At 45.0% G+C, this 15,328-nt stretch overlaps 1 protein-coding gene across 2 annotated transcripts in view; it reads right to left on the reverse strand.

Annotated features, from left to right (window-relative positions):
* Nucleotides 1–14,372, reverse strand: part of KANK4 (KN motif and ankyrin repeat domains 4) — a 67,099-nt gene extending 52,727 nt beyond the window's left edge. For both annotated transcript variants that reach the window (XM_083359903.1, XM_083359902.1), the window contains exon 1: nucleotides 14,153–14,372. The gene's annotated coding sequence lies outside the window, so the exon portion shown is untranslated. The remainder of the gene's footprint in view (nucleotides 1–14,152) is intronic.
* Nucleotides 14,373–15,328: the final 956 nt, after the last annotated feature.

A 15,328-nucleotide genomic window follows, 5' to 3' on the forward strand; every position in this document is an offset into this window, starting at 1 on the left:
TTTCTTTCCCCCCCTCTTATATTATTTTGTGTTAATTTTTAACTTCCTTTTCAATTTTCTTAATAAAGTTATATTAGAAAAATAAGAGGCAGCACCACCAATCTATTCTCTTTCATTCAGTAATTGTTTTTTTTTCTCTTCACTTGCTTTAAAAAGGGCTTAATTGGATATCTGCTGGATCATTTCTTTTAAAAGCAGAGATAATTTTCACTTTTGATTTAACGTGGATACATTTTACCATCAAGCTACCCAAATCTTTTTTTGATGACAGCATGTTAATAGCTGAATTGCTTCATTTAAAATAGCAGTATGGCATAGATTTTAAATTAATTTCTGACCATAATTCAGTGCTTGTGATCTTTCATGTGTCCTACATGTTTCGTAACAATTAACTGCATGATTAGTTTGAAAGGAAGCTGCATGTTCTCTCGTCTGCCAAGTAAAGATTGCCGTTTAAGAAGATAGAGCTTATTTATTTTCTGAATTCAACTCAACAGCAGACATAAATGTCGCCAAGAAAGAAAGAAAGACAAAAACTGGCAAAAGGACTCAAAATTCGGACATCAATGTACACTTGAAAGGTCATACTGTTGAGACATCTTATATGTTGCTGAAAGAAAAGCTTTGTAGCATTTGTGCTACCATGTATCACTGAGTAAAAAGCTTATAGCTGGCAAAGCAAAAAGCAACACTTTCACAAAAAGTTAGGAATATACAAAAGTGCCCTCTGAATTCATTGTTCTCACTACCTCTAGAAAATAACTGAGGAATTAATGATTTATTTAGGTCAGCCAGAGGGTTTGATGATAAACTGTCTCATCTGGTTCAATTATTAAAACTGCTTAAACCCAATGGTTGCAATCTGTTCCACTGCTATTGGTGGGATAGAGACAGGACAACCAATGACGTGCAATAGCAATACAAGTAGCACTTAGACTTATATACTGCTCTGTAGTGCTTTAAAGTACTCTTTGGGCAGTTTACAATAGCAGCATATTGTCCCCAACAATCTGGGTCCTCATTTTACCAACCTCGGAAAGATGGAAGGCTGAGTCAAACTTCAGCCCGGTCAGGATCTCACTCCAGGCTGTGGGCAGAGTTTGCCTGCGATTCTAACCACTGTGCCACCAAGTTTAATACCATGGAGTACTTCTGGAGCGTAATACCTTGCAATACCATAGAGAGGCAGAACCAAGATTCGCACTAGGTAGACCCATGCTTAGACAGAATCTAAATCAAAACAGGCAGAGCCATTGTACATAGAAGACTATCTCTGAACAGTGGATTAATGATCTGGGTAGGGGAGATTTAACCATCCAACCCGTCATGGTCCGATCATTTTCTTCCCCGGCTAGACTTTCTGTACGCCACCCCCCCCCCGCCGCTGGGAGGCGGAACCGACCAGGTGGTTCCGCCCCAGTGCCTGATGGACCCTGAGAGGTTCCAGACGGAGCTTGGGACATTTCCTGCTTCCCTTGCCCATGACTCTGCCGAGGCCCTAGTAGAAGCCTGGGAGAGGGCGGCTGCTGGGGCCTTGGATTGAGTTGTGCCTTTGTGGCCTCTGACCCGGCGCAGATCCCAGGTGGCCCCCTGGTTCACTGAGGGTCTCCGAGAGATGAAGCGCCGGAAAAGATGCCTAGAGAGCTGTTGGAGGTCCAGCAGATCCGAATCTGACCAAACACAGCTAAGAACTTATCTTATGTCTTACCTAGTGGCGATGGAAGCGGCAAAGCGTGTTTACTTTTCCGCTCTCATTGCATCCGCAGATAACCACCCAGCCGCCTTGTTTAGAGTGACCTGCTCACTGCTTAATCAGCAACCAAGGGATGACCCCTTGCAGGGTAGGGCTGAGGAATTTGTACAGTATCTGCAGGACAAAATCGCTCAGATCAGGACTGGTTGGACTCCGACTGGGTGGAATCCGGCGGAGTGGAGAGGACAGGTCTTGGTTATAACATTTGGGATGAGTTTGACCCTGTTTCCTTGGATGATGTGGACAGGATTATGCGTAGACTGAGCACTACAACTTGTCTATTGGACCCATGTCCCTCCTGGCTGGTTTCGGCTGCCGGGGAGGTGACAGGGGGCTGGCTCCAGGCAGTCGTCAATGCTTCATTGATGAAGGGTGTCTTCCCCTCTGCCGTAAAAGAGGCAGTGGTGAGGCCCCTTCTCAAGAAGCCTGCACTGGACCCGGCCTCCTTGAATAACTTTCATCCTGTCTCCAACCTTCTCTTTGTAGCGAAGGTTGTTGAGAGTGTTGTGGCACGTCAGCTCCCGCAATTCCTGGATGAAGTGGACTCTCTGAACCCGCACCAGTCTGGTTTCAAGCCCAGTTACAGCACGGAAACGGCATTGGTCGCACTGGTAGATGATCTCTGGCGGGCCCGAGACAGGGGTTGTTCCTCTGTCCTGGTCCTACTTGACCTCTCAGTGGCTTTTGATACCATCGACCATGGTATCCTGCTGCGACGGCTCCGGGGTTTAGGAGCGGGAGGCACTGTTCTACGGTGGTTCTCCTCCTACCTCTCGGGCTGCTTGCAGTTTGTATTGGCAGGGGGGCAGAGAACTACCCCAAGGCCCCTCACTTGTGGGGTGCTTCAGGGGTTGGTTCTCTCCCCCCCTCCTGTTTAACATCTATATGAAGCCACTGGGTGAGATCATCCATGGCTTTGGGGTGAGGTATCACCAATATGCAGATGATACCCAGTTGTTCATCTCCACCCCGAGCCAACCCAGTGATACCCTTGACATGATGTCCCGGTACCTGGAGGCAGTGTGGGTCTGGATGGGAAAGAACGGGCTCAGGCTGAACCCCTCCAAGACTGAGTGGCTGTGGATACTGGCATCTCGTATTGTCCAACATGTTCCATCTCTTCTGATGGGGGGGAGGTATTGCCCCCCTCAGAAAGGGCCCACAACTTGGGTGTCCTCCTGGATTCACGGCTTAACTTGGAGGATCATCTAACTGCTGTGACCAGGGGCGCCTTCGCACAGGTTCGCCTGGTGCACCAGTTGCACCCCTTTTTGGACCGAGATGCCCTATGCACAGTCACCCATGCCCTTGTCTCTTCTCGCCTGGATTACAGCAATGCTCTCTACATGGGGCTGCCCTTGAAGTGCACCCAGAGGCTTCAGCTGGTGCAGAATGCGGCCGTGCAGGTGCTTATGGGAGTTTCTCGATACTCCCGTGTTACACCACTCCTACGTGAGCTGCATTGACTTCCGGTTGCCCTCCGGGTGCGATTCAAGGTGCTGGTAATTACCTTTAAAGCCCTACATGGCTTAGGCCCGGGGTACTTGCGAGACCACCTGCTGCCATTGTCAACCTCCCATCGCCCGGTTTGCTCCCACAGAGTCGGCCTCCTCAGGGTTCCGTCAGCTAAGCAATGCCGGATAGCGACCCCCAGGGGGAGAGCCTTCTTTGTGGGCGCGCCGACCCTCTGGAAAGAGTTGCCTCCGGAGCTGCTCCTTCAGCCATGACCTGAAGACATGGCTGTTCCAACAATCGGGCCTGGACTGACTATAGTTTTTAATTAGATTTTATTGGGTTAATTGTTATGTATTTATTACATTTATGATTTAATTCTTTTTTAAATTTTGTATTTTATGTTTTTTTAACTTTTTATTGTTGTGAGCCGCCCTGAGTCCTTAGGGAGAAAGGCGGCATATAAATTTAATAAATTCTAATTGTAAGACAGCTAGATGACCCATTCTACAATAGAAAAGAAGTTCTTTGAACATCATTTTGATGTTCCAGGAGCAATGCGCCAAATAGGAAATGCAAATTGTGGAAACTAACTGCAGCTTTATGAATGCAAAGTGGAAAGCTGGGAGATGATGAGTCACACCAGGCAGACAAACACTTGTTAAAAACAACTTTCTCCTTCTATTCTAGCCTAAATATATATCACAAAAAGGCAGCTGAGTGTAAGGGGCCCTTTAGATCTTCCAGAAGCCATCAAGATAAGACCAAATGTAGAAGAAGGCATTCCGCCTGAGAACTGCTATTGAGGCTATGTGGAAAAAAGTCTCCAATTGATGCAGTTTATAGGCCTCACAACAGGCCTAACTTTAAAAAGAAAAAAAAAGAAATACATTTTTCTTTAAACAAACAAGCAAGCAGACATAAAGTTAAATATAAAAATAAAGGAGGGGAAAACATGAGGAATTACTTCTTCCCGGGTTTTTATGGCTCTCCAAAACTGTAGTAAAAAGGAAGTAGAGAGGATCTCCTGAAGTGAATTCCAAAGATCAGGGACCATTACTGAGAAGGCTTGAGCTAAGGGCCTCTAAAGTTAATGATGTGGCCCTCAGCCAGCCCTTTTCTCAGATTTTACTAGACTGGCAGATACAACTTGGGAGGTACAGTACCCGGTTCTTGATACAAATAGGGCTCCAAGGTGATAACTATTGTCCCAACAATTGTACCTAGAAGCTGATTGGCAGCTAGTGCAGGGGTCCCCAACCTGAGGCCCCACTCACATGAGCCTTGTTGCGGGCGCTCGCAGTTCAACTCATGCTCGTGTCGCTGCAAAAGTCGTGGGCGCTTGCGTGCATGCACGCATGTGCATATGCTCCGGCCCCACCCACAAAGTCATCCCCTCTTTCTCCCCTCACCCCTCCCCTCACTCCGGGCCACCAACTGTGAAAGGTTCGGGAACTCTGAGCTACTGCATCTGTAATGTGTTCCATGGGTGAACCTCTATGCACCCATAACTAAATCAGCTGAAAAAATCAGATGGTTTTCCAGACATTTCAATAATCCAGCTGCAAGATAGCAAGAACATGAGTGACTGGAGGTTTTCAGGAAAAAAAATTGGACAACCATTGGCAGGGGATTGGACTAGAAATTCCAAGATCCCTTCTAGCCCTACGCTTCTATTATTCTAAAGCTTCCTGATCCAGGAAAGGCCATAACTGGAGCAAAGCTCTAATTAAGAGGAGGATCTCCTACATCAGGGATCCCCAACCCGCCAGGCCTGTTAGGAACCGGGCTGCACAGGGCCACACAGCTGGAGGTGAGCAGCAGGTGAGCAAGTGAAGCTTCATCTCTATATGCAGCTGCTTCCCAGCGCTAGCATCTCCGTCTCAGCTCCACCTCAGATCCTCAGGCATTAGATTCTCATAGGAGCATGAACCCTATTGTAAAAACTGCACATCCGAGGGATGTAGGTTTCGTGCTCCTCCTTCCCACCACCACCGGCACATGGAAAAATTGTATTCCATGACACCAGTCCCTTGGGTCAAAAAGGTTGGGGACCACTAAAGGACTTGGGAAGGATTCGCTAGGCAGACAAAAATGACAAATCCAGACTGAACATCTGACTGTGCAGAAAACCATAATAATACACAAGACCAAGCCTTAAGAATCAATGCATACAAAGCCAGAGTTGAGAAGATAGTAACAGATGGCAAATACCGCCTCTTCAAAGAAGCTGAAGAAATACTAGACCACCTGATGAGCTACTGCAAAATGATTGCACAGACTAACCACAAGCAATGGCATGACAAAGTAGCAACAATGGTGCATTGGAATAGCTGCAAGAAATATCATTCGCCTGCAAGGAAGAAATGGTGGAACCACAAAATAGACAAAGTAATAGAAAATGAAGAAAGTAAAATGGTTTTGAGCTTTCCAATTGAAACAGACAAGCAAGATTTTTCAAAAGTGGTTTGCTATTGCCTGTTTTCTAGGGCTGAGAGTGAGTGGCTGGCCCCAAGTCACTAAGATGACATTGTACCTAAGATAGAACCAGAACTCACAGGCTAGACTGTTGCCTTAGCCACTGCACCAAGCTGGTTCACTGTTAATTTACTAATTACATATTCTTTGGGGTTAATGTGGACTGCTGGAAAATGCTTGGACAAGTCTTTGCAGTTGTCTTGGCAAGGTTTTCAGATATGGTTTGCAACTGACTCCTTCCTGAAGCTGAGAAAAGGTGACTGGCCCAAAGCCACACAGATGGCAGCATGCCTAAAGCAGGACTAGAATTCCCAGTCTCCTGGTTTCCAGTCTGGCGTCTTTAATCACTTCACTAAATTGGCTTTCTAACTACTAAAGTGCTTACATCAGTAAATTTGATTTGTTTCCTTCAAGATGGTGTATAAATAAGTTTGTGCATACACTGAGAGAGAGAGAGAGAGAGAGAGAGAGAGAGAGAGAGAGAGAGAAAGGGAGGGAGGGAGGGAGGGAGGGAGAGGGAGAGAGGGAGGGAGAGAGAGGGAGAGAGAAGGGAGAGAGAGAGAGATGAAACAAAGTTATATAGCTGTTTTGTCTATCAGAAGGAACTCTGGACAGTGAACAGGATAAAAACACAGTATACTAAAAACAACTTTTAAAACCATAAAAAACACACGTGGAAATTTTCAAGAAAACATCACAGTCATTTGCAGTCGTCAGGCAAACCTGTTGCTCACTGTGTTTTTTGCCGACAAGTGGAAGTAAACGATTTTGTACAAAAACGTCATAATTCGTTGTCACATGACTGCAGGACACTGCAAACGGGAATAAATGGGGTCCTGCGATCGTGGGGAGGGAGTGGCCATTGGAACTTTGGAACCGGGTTGCAAGTATCTTTGGAGGAGGGGTCTTTTGTAACTTCGAACAATCACTAAGTAACCAGTTATAAGTCGAGGACTACCTGCAGAGGTGCTTTTTAAAAAATAGAAAAAACATATCCAACAGCAAATTTGAAACTGCTTTCATTCAGAACAACAAAAGCCTGCTAAAAGGTCAATGACATTTTTTTGTGCTTGTGTGTTCTGAAACCAAACAGGGTACACTATGGTCAACAAGAGGATTGTTTGTGGTCCAGCATCTAGGTATGGATGTGTACAGGAATTCAATGTGAATAAATATGGATTTATTTTGGCTTATTAGAATATTTTTCCCTACAGGCAAGCTAGAGCTTATTACATCTTCAATGTGCACTTTCTTATATACCACCTAGTGTTAAATATTTGAGATAAGAGGATCGGAAGAGAAAACTGTGCACCTGGAGAAATCAATGCGTGTGCGCGCGCGCGCACACACACACACACACACACACACACACACACACACACACAAAGCATTCACCTTGGCATCACTGTAGTGGGCAGGACATTTCTATCCTTCCTGATTGGGCAGTACTACCAAATATAGTACTAGTGCTGATAAAGAGGGATAAGAAGTAATTCTGAACAAAACGTACCAAAAAACAAGTTGTTCCACAATTGTCTGACAAAGCAGCATTTATTCCATAAGTAGTCAACTGAGCTTGATTAATCCCAGAAGACGATCTGGCTATGAAATACATATGGACTCTGAAGTACTGTAATTTATCTTTATCGTGCAAAATCTATAACTTCTGCCTCTTACAGCTCACAAAAATTGTCTAAGATTGGCTCTACTCTGTAATAACTAAGAAGGTAAAGGTTTTCCCCTATCCAGTCAGGTCCAATTCTGGGGGGGGGGGTTGCTCATCTCCATTTCTTAGCAGAGGGAGCCAGCTTTGTTTGAAGACACTTCCATGGACATGTGGTCAGCATGACATACTGTATGCAGAAGCACACGGAATGTTGTTACCTTCCCACTGAAGTGGTACCTATTTATCTACTTGCATTTACATGCTTTTGAACCGCTAGGTGGGCAGGAGCTGGGGCAAGTAACAGGAGCTCACTCTGTCATGTGGCTGTCGGGTCTCAAACCTGGGCTGTCAGCTTTCCAGGCAAGCTCAACATCTTTAACCACTGACCCATCACACCCCCTGTGTAATAACGTACTGTCACTCAATTATTCAGATTCTGAACTGGTTTTTTTTAAGACATTGGACCTTTTAGGCCTGTGATATCCAAATTTAATTCTTACAGATGTGACTCCACAGACGTCATTAACAAAATAGAAAACAGAGTTACCTTATGGTAAGATGGGCAGCCAATAAATTTAATAATTAGGTAAGTAAGAAAATAAGCCAATAAATTTAATAAGCAAGCAAGCAAGCAAACAAACAAACAAACAAACAAATAAATGAGTTTTGCCTGATTTTATGACTTTTCTTGCCACGGTTGTTAAGTGAATTGCTGCAATTGTTAAGTAAGTAACAGGCTGTTAAGTGAACCTGGCTTCCCCATTGACTTTACTTGTCAGAAGGTCACAAAAGGGGATTACATGACCCCGGGACTCTGCCACCATTATAAATATGAGTCAGTTGCCAAATGTCTGAATTTTGATCATGTGACCATGGGGATGCTGCAGTGGCTATAAGTGTGAAAAACAATCGTAAGTCCCTTTTTTTAGTGCCGTTGTAACTTCAGTCACTAAATGAACTGTTGTAAGTCAAGGACTAACTGTAAAGACTATAGTGTTCCTTACCATTTTTGAGGCACAATTTGTTTGTTTATTAAAAAAAATTCCTCTGTGGCATAAGTGTCTTCAGTTTTCAGTGATTGAATTCGCTGCCCATGAAGCTGCTAATTTCCAAGGCAAATGGGATTAGCATAACAATTGTGTCCTTGAGTCCCTTACTGATGGTAAACTTAATTAGGTCGGTCTTAAGGACCTACCGTACCGTTTGAATTCATCTTCTGAACGATTGTTAATTAGCCCAGTTGAAGATGCTCACATATACTTATAATCCTCTTGTTTCTTAGGGGTGTACAGAAGCAGAGATTGTTTGCAAAGAAAACAAAAGTAAAATCCTTTCCAGATTTTTTTTTAGCTTTATTTGTTGGCCAGAAAGAAACTAATGCTTCAAGGATTTTTCCCCCCCATTTTCTTTATTTCTCGGAAATACTTGTCTTCATCCTTCAAAATAGTAGCTATTCTTTTCTTTGGCAAATAATCATACCTAAATATTTTGCTGACTTCACTTTCCTTCTCCTGAGAATCTATTTTCTAGGAATTAGAGATTACCCACTCCTGAACTCTTAAGAAAATAGTCATCCAAAACAACTTTACCCCTCAATAATTTCATACTCTTATAGTCACTTGTACAAACAAGCTTCTCTTTAAATCTACCCAAGCAGTTGCTTTCAGAAACAAGGAAAGAAGAGCAGAAAAATGCAATCTTTTTTTCTGTAAATATACAGCAATAAAAAAAACCAATAACTTATTTTAGGTACGTTTACAGACTTCAGGGTAAAAATTGCTGGTCCGTTTTAGGAATCAAAGTTTTTAGTAAACCTTCAAATGCTTCTGCTAGCCTATTTACAGGATGTTTTGGCCCCATGGGTGAGGAATTAAATGCCTCCATCCTTGCCTCCTGTTATTGTACTACTGAACTTTTTAAAAAAAATTATTGAATTTATACAGCCCCCATCCCATCCCTCCCATCTCACCTAGGTGGTTTTGGGCAGCTCACAACAATTTAAAACAACTGTCCATTAAGAACAAGTTAAAAACCAATATACAAGCGTATAAAATCATCAATAACTCATCAGTAGTCAAATCCATCCTTGTTTCAAACTCAACAAAGCTATTGTAAAAATTCCCCATCATTGATGTACATCAAGCACGATGGCAGAGCCATGTCTTCAGGGCCTTCTTAAAAGTTAGCAGGGTCAATCTACCTTCTGGGGGTGGCGGGGATGTTGTTGTTTTTATGTATTTTTAAAAGGTCATCTTTTAGACCTGACTCACAAACACCAATACAGTAGTCCTTGACTTAGGACCGTTCACTTAGCAATTATTTGAAATTATGATGAACCTCCCAAAGGGTATTTATGAGGCATATTTGAAGTTCAGCCCACCCCTCCCCCCCCCCGCCATGGTCACATTTTGGCCACTTGGCAACCAGTCTATTTATTTATTTATTTTATTTTTTAATTTTAATTCCATTTATATCCCGCCCTTCTCCGAAGACTCAGGGCGGCTTACAAGCTTAGCAGTAGCCTTCATTCTATGTATATGCCTGCTTATTAGGGCTTTCACACACACCCCAAGCGGCATTATTACAAAGTCAGCTTAATTGCAGTGTCCCGTGGTCACACAATTTATAATGCTCTTGCTAGAAACCAGCATTTATTTTTCATTTCTGTCAAAAATAGAATGCCCACTGAGGGCAATGGGTTCCTTTAACCACTGCAGTGTTCAGTAAAGGACTACTGTAAAATATGTCATAAAATTGGGTTGGTCATGTGTGCCTTGACTTACAACCATCATGACACAAGACAGAAATATTCTCACTATGGTAACTGCTCAGTCAGGTTACCATAGTGAGAACAACCAGGGAGGCCGACCCTAGCAGTCCAAAACCAAATGAGATTTGCAATGTCAGTCCCAAGAGCACCAAGGACTACAGGACATCATATCCTGTTGACAACTCAAAGAGTTCTCTGAATGTTGAATGTTGAACATCCCTTACTACTGTATTGCTCGTGCTTTGTAGGGATGCTGAGAGCTGTACAGGTTAGTACTCAACTTACAAAAGTTCGTTTAGTGACCATTTGAAGTTACAACAGCACTGAAAAAAGGGACTTACTACCATTTTTCACAATTACAGTCATTGTGGCATCTCCATGGTCATGTGATCAAAATTCAGATACCTGGCAACTGACTCATATTTATGACAGTTGCAGTGTCCCGGGGTCATGTGATCACCTTTTTCCAACCTTCTGAGAAGCAAAGACAATGGGGAAGCCAGATTCAATTAACCGTGTTACTAATCTTACAGTTGCAGTGATTCATTTAAAAACTCGGTCAAGAAAGGTCGTAAACTGAGGCACAAGTTGCTTAACAACCGTCTTACTTAGCAATGGAAATTTGGGGCTCAATTTTGCTTGTAAGTTGAGGACTAGTTGTTATTCAGCAACTCTCGTTAACAATCGTTGATCTTAGTCGAAACGCTGGGAAATGTAAGAGAAAAATGTTGGACTGGATATTAGATAACATAATCAAGATGTAAAGCTCTTTTCTCCTTGTTGTATTATCATTTGTTGATCTTGTGTTGTAGCCATAATAAACATTAGTCTTTCCTACAATTAGTATGAGCCCTGCTATGTAGCTATTGTATACCACAACATGCACATAAAGGAAGTCCTTGACTTACAGTGGTTTGTTTAGTGACTGTTCAAAGTTGACTTATGAACGTTTTTCATGCTTATGACCGTTGCAACATCCTCACGGTCACATGATCAAAACTTAGATATATGGCAATTGGTTCATATTTATGAGGGCTGCAGTGTTCTGGAGTCTTTTGCGACCTTCTGACAAGCAAATGGGGAAGCCCAATTCCCTTAAGAGCCAGGTTACTAACTTATTGACTGCAGTGATTTACTTAACAACTGTGGCAAGAAAAGTCGTAAAATGGGACAAAACTCACTTAACAAACGTTTCACTTAGGAACAGACGTTTTGGGCTCAATTAATGGCTGTAAAGGGATGCGGTGGCTCAGTGGGTTAGGATGCTGAGCTTGTCGATCAGAAGGTCGGCAGTTTGGCGGGTCGAATCCCAAGTGCCACATAACAGAGTGAGGGCCTGTTACTCGTCCCAGCTTCTGCCAACCTAGCAATTCGAAAGCACGTAAAAATGCAAGTAGGAAAATAGGGACCACTACGGTGGGAAGGTAACAGCGTTCCATGCACCTTTGGCATCTAGTCATGCTGGCCACATGACCACGGAGATGTCCTTGGACAAGCACTGGCTCTTCGGCTTTGAAACGGAGATGAGCACCGGCCCCTAGAGTCAGAAACGACTAGCACGCATGTGCGGGGGAACCTTTACCTTTTACTTAATGGCTGTAAGTCAAGAACTACCTTTGTATGCTGAAGAGATGATACGTGACACATATCTGCACCTTCACTTGGTGCCTACCCAATTTACTTTCTAAAACACCTCCCAAGGTAAGCACTGTTCTATTTCATGTGCATTTACACATCCCTTTAAAAGAAAAAAGAAGTCAGGAATTCAATCAAGAGTTATCCTCTTGTGTTGCAGAAGCTACTTTTTTTTGAATATTTTCCTGAATAATCTTTGCTTAAAAAAGATGTTAGCAAGCTACTGTGACAGTTCTAATAACCAGCTCTAGATGCAGTAATTGCACCAATTACTGTTGAATTTAAATTTCTCAGAAGTCTTTTTTTCCGTGAATATTTGAGTTGTTTTTTTATTGAAAAGTTTTAAAATACAATTTTCCTTTAAGCATCCCCCCTTCCCCCTCCCTCCTCCCCCCCCTACCTCCCCCCCTCCCCCCCTCCCCCCCACTTCCCAGAGCTAAATACAAGGTATATATATAAAAAGCAATCATAAACAATCATATACTAACAACTATAAACTCTAAAATCCATCACTCTCTAGCTTATATAGGATAAAACAAGCCTTAATAATATTGAATATGTATAAAAAAAACTAAGATAAAAAAAAACGAAAGAAGACTTATTCAAATATTTGAGATTTTTTTTACACACCATCCTCCCCACACCTTTATGCTCCCCAAATAACACGAAACCCAAACACTACAGAAAGTGCTAAATGGTGATCAGAGCCCCAACACACTTACACACAATGCTTCTTGCTGTGCTCAAAATTTAAAAGAAAGGGAAACTTGCAAAGATTGACGATAGATAGATAGATAGATAGATAGATAGATAGATAGATAGATAGATAGATAGATAGATAGATAGATAGATAGATAGATAGATAGATAGACAGACAGACAGACAGACAGACAGATAGATAGACAGACAGACAGATAGATAGACAGACAGACAATCACGCTTCTGTCTAAACTCTTGGAATACTTCTCTAGAACTTTGATAAAACAGGATCCTGCCCCCACTTTCTCTCTCGGCATGTTGAGAGGGCCTTTGGTTAGGTGGACTGGGAGCTGACGCCCCACACATCTTGAGGACACCATGAAGAGAAAGGCCGTATTCGACCGAAATACCTTGAATTTGAACCCAGAATCAAAGGGTGCCGAAAGGCAGCTGAATGCACCATGTATCACAACAGAGCACGTAACCCTTCTTCAGTCCAAATAAGCGATTTGGACTTTCAAAGAAATCAGGGCTAGTAAATCATTAGTGGGTTCAACTGAGATCTCCAAGCAGTCCTGTACCTTAACTCTGCCATCCAGGATGGAGCCCAGGGTCCCAGAACCGGTCCTGTTTATTAGCAGTCTACTATTTCAGAAACCCAATCCTTTTTTTAAAAAAAAAAAATGGCAGAATTGCCTCGCAGAGGTCAAATAGGTGAACAGGGTTTGCAACGGATCCCACTCCGGAAAAGAACCCAACAACGACTGGTTTTCCCAGATCCCCTTTCTCACTGTCCCCCAAACCGAGAAAAGGGCTGGGTCTTCGCAACAGAACCGACTCGGGGCTGCCGACCCATTTCTACGCCTCTCCCCTCAATCAGGCATATATGAAATTATACGCAGCGCCCAAAGGGAAAGGCGCCGAGCGGCCAAACCCGGGGAGGGGGGGGCGGGCAGCTTTGCTCGGCGCTGACGGCTTCGAGCCGGAGTGGCGGGCTCCGAACTAAACAAAACAAAAGAGGGAATCGGAGGCAAGACGTCTCTCTAGAGCAGGGGCCTTCAAACTTGGCCCTTTTATGACTTGTGGACTTCAACTCCCAGAATTCCTCAGCCAGCAAAGCTGGCTGAGGAATTCTGGGAGTTGAAGTCCACAAGTCATAAAAGGGCCAAGTTTGAAGACCCCTGCAGTCTAGAATCTCCCTAGTCCCGGATCGGGAGATCTGCTGCAGTCGGCCAGTTAGAGGAAAAACGTCCAGAGCTGCAGTTAGGGAATTGCTTTGGGCTTGGGCCGCCCTTGACCTGCAGAGGGGGAAGCCGGCCCGGGCATACGGGAGAGCAGACCGCCGGCCAGGAGATCCGAGGTCCGATGCCTTGCCAGAGGAAGGCAGCCCGGGCAAAAACCTTCGGAGAGGCGGCGCTGCTGCTGCTGCTGCGCTACCCCAAGGTCGCCCCTAAACTGCGTCTCGGGCCCCGCCAGCTGCTCTGCCCCGATTCCCGGACATCCCCCCCCCTCCGCCTCCCTCTCCCCCTACACCCCCCCACGAACCCTCTAGCGCTCTCTGCCCGTCTTAGTCCTCCTCCTCCTCCTCTCCTCCTCCTCCTCCTCCTCCTCGGAGACTGTCAAGCCTCGGGACCCTTCCAGGTCGACCGGCGGGAATTGGATTCGGTGCGGCCAGACGAAGAGGCAAAGTTTGGTTTACCTGGAGCCGCGAAGCTTCGGTTGTGGCTGGCTGCTAGCCGGGCTGCGCCCATCAGCCGCACCGAGGCCGGCTGCGCCTTCGGCTCCCGTGTCCAGATGCGCCTGGTGGGGCTACCGCCTTCTCTTCCTGCGGCTCCCCCTCCCTGGGCGGGCGGCGACACAGCGCTCCCTGGAGTCCGGCGAGCTTGCTCCGAGGGCTTCTCCAGGCTCTCGCTGGCTGGCTGGCTGCGGGAAAGTCTGCCCAGAATGCAGGGAAGGGAAAGGGAAAGAGGAAAGAGGAAAGGGACGTCCCCCTTCCTTCCCCTCCCTTGCTCCAGCTTTTTTTTGGCCTGAGAGCCGCCTCTGGCGATTACAATTAAGACAAGCTCTTCCAGCAATTAAGATGCGTTTCCCGGTCCTGAATTGGCCGTTAGATTGATTGGGCGGCGAGTCCCGAGAGGAGTGCTGACATTTGCTAGGTGAAGGTGTTCTCCGGTTCTTTCCCCCTCGGACTTCGTCTATTCACGCCTTGCCCGGATACATTTTCAACTGCCGTTCTTTTCCAGAAACTTTCAGAAAGGTCCTCCGCTCTCCCTTGATTGTTTCCCCCCCCCTACCAAACAAGGACTTTTCCAGACAGAAAGGATGAAGGAGGGGGGGGGGAATGAACGATTGGGGGATCTCCCCATTTTGCCTCATTCCGAGGCCAGTCTTCCCCAGGGGTCCAGAGGACTAGAGGGTCTTATAATACTTCCAAGTTTGACACCCCCACCCCCACCCCCAAGGTCAGATAAGGCTAGTAGGTGTCATAATGTCCACCTTAAATAAGCCCATTTCATTTGGAACAAGTCAATGGTGCATCCACATAGAAAGAAGTCTTTATGGATGTTGTTGTTAGCTGCGAAGTCGTGTCCGACCCATCGCGACCCTATTCACAACGTTCCTCCAGGCCTTCCTGTCCTCTACCATCTTCTGGAGTCCCTTTAAGCTCACGCCTACTGCTTCAGGGACTCCATCCAGCCACCTCATTCTCTGTCGTCCCCTTCTTCTCTTGACCTCAACCTTTCCCAGCATTAGGCTCTTCTCCAGTGAGTCCTTCCTTCTCGTTAGGTGGCCAAAGTACTTGAGTTTTAGCTTCAGGATCTGGCCTTCTAAAGAGCAGTCAGGGTTGATCTCCTCTAGGACTGACCGGTTTGAT

The sequence above is a fragment of the Vipera ursinii genome (assembly GCF_947247035.1).
Source record: "Vipera ursinii genome assembly, chromosome: 3".
Lineage (NCBI taxonomy): Eukaryota > Metazoa > Chordata > Lepidosauria > Squamata > Viperidae > Vipera > Vipera ursinii.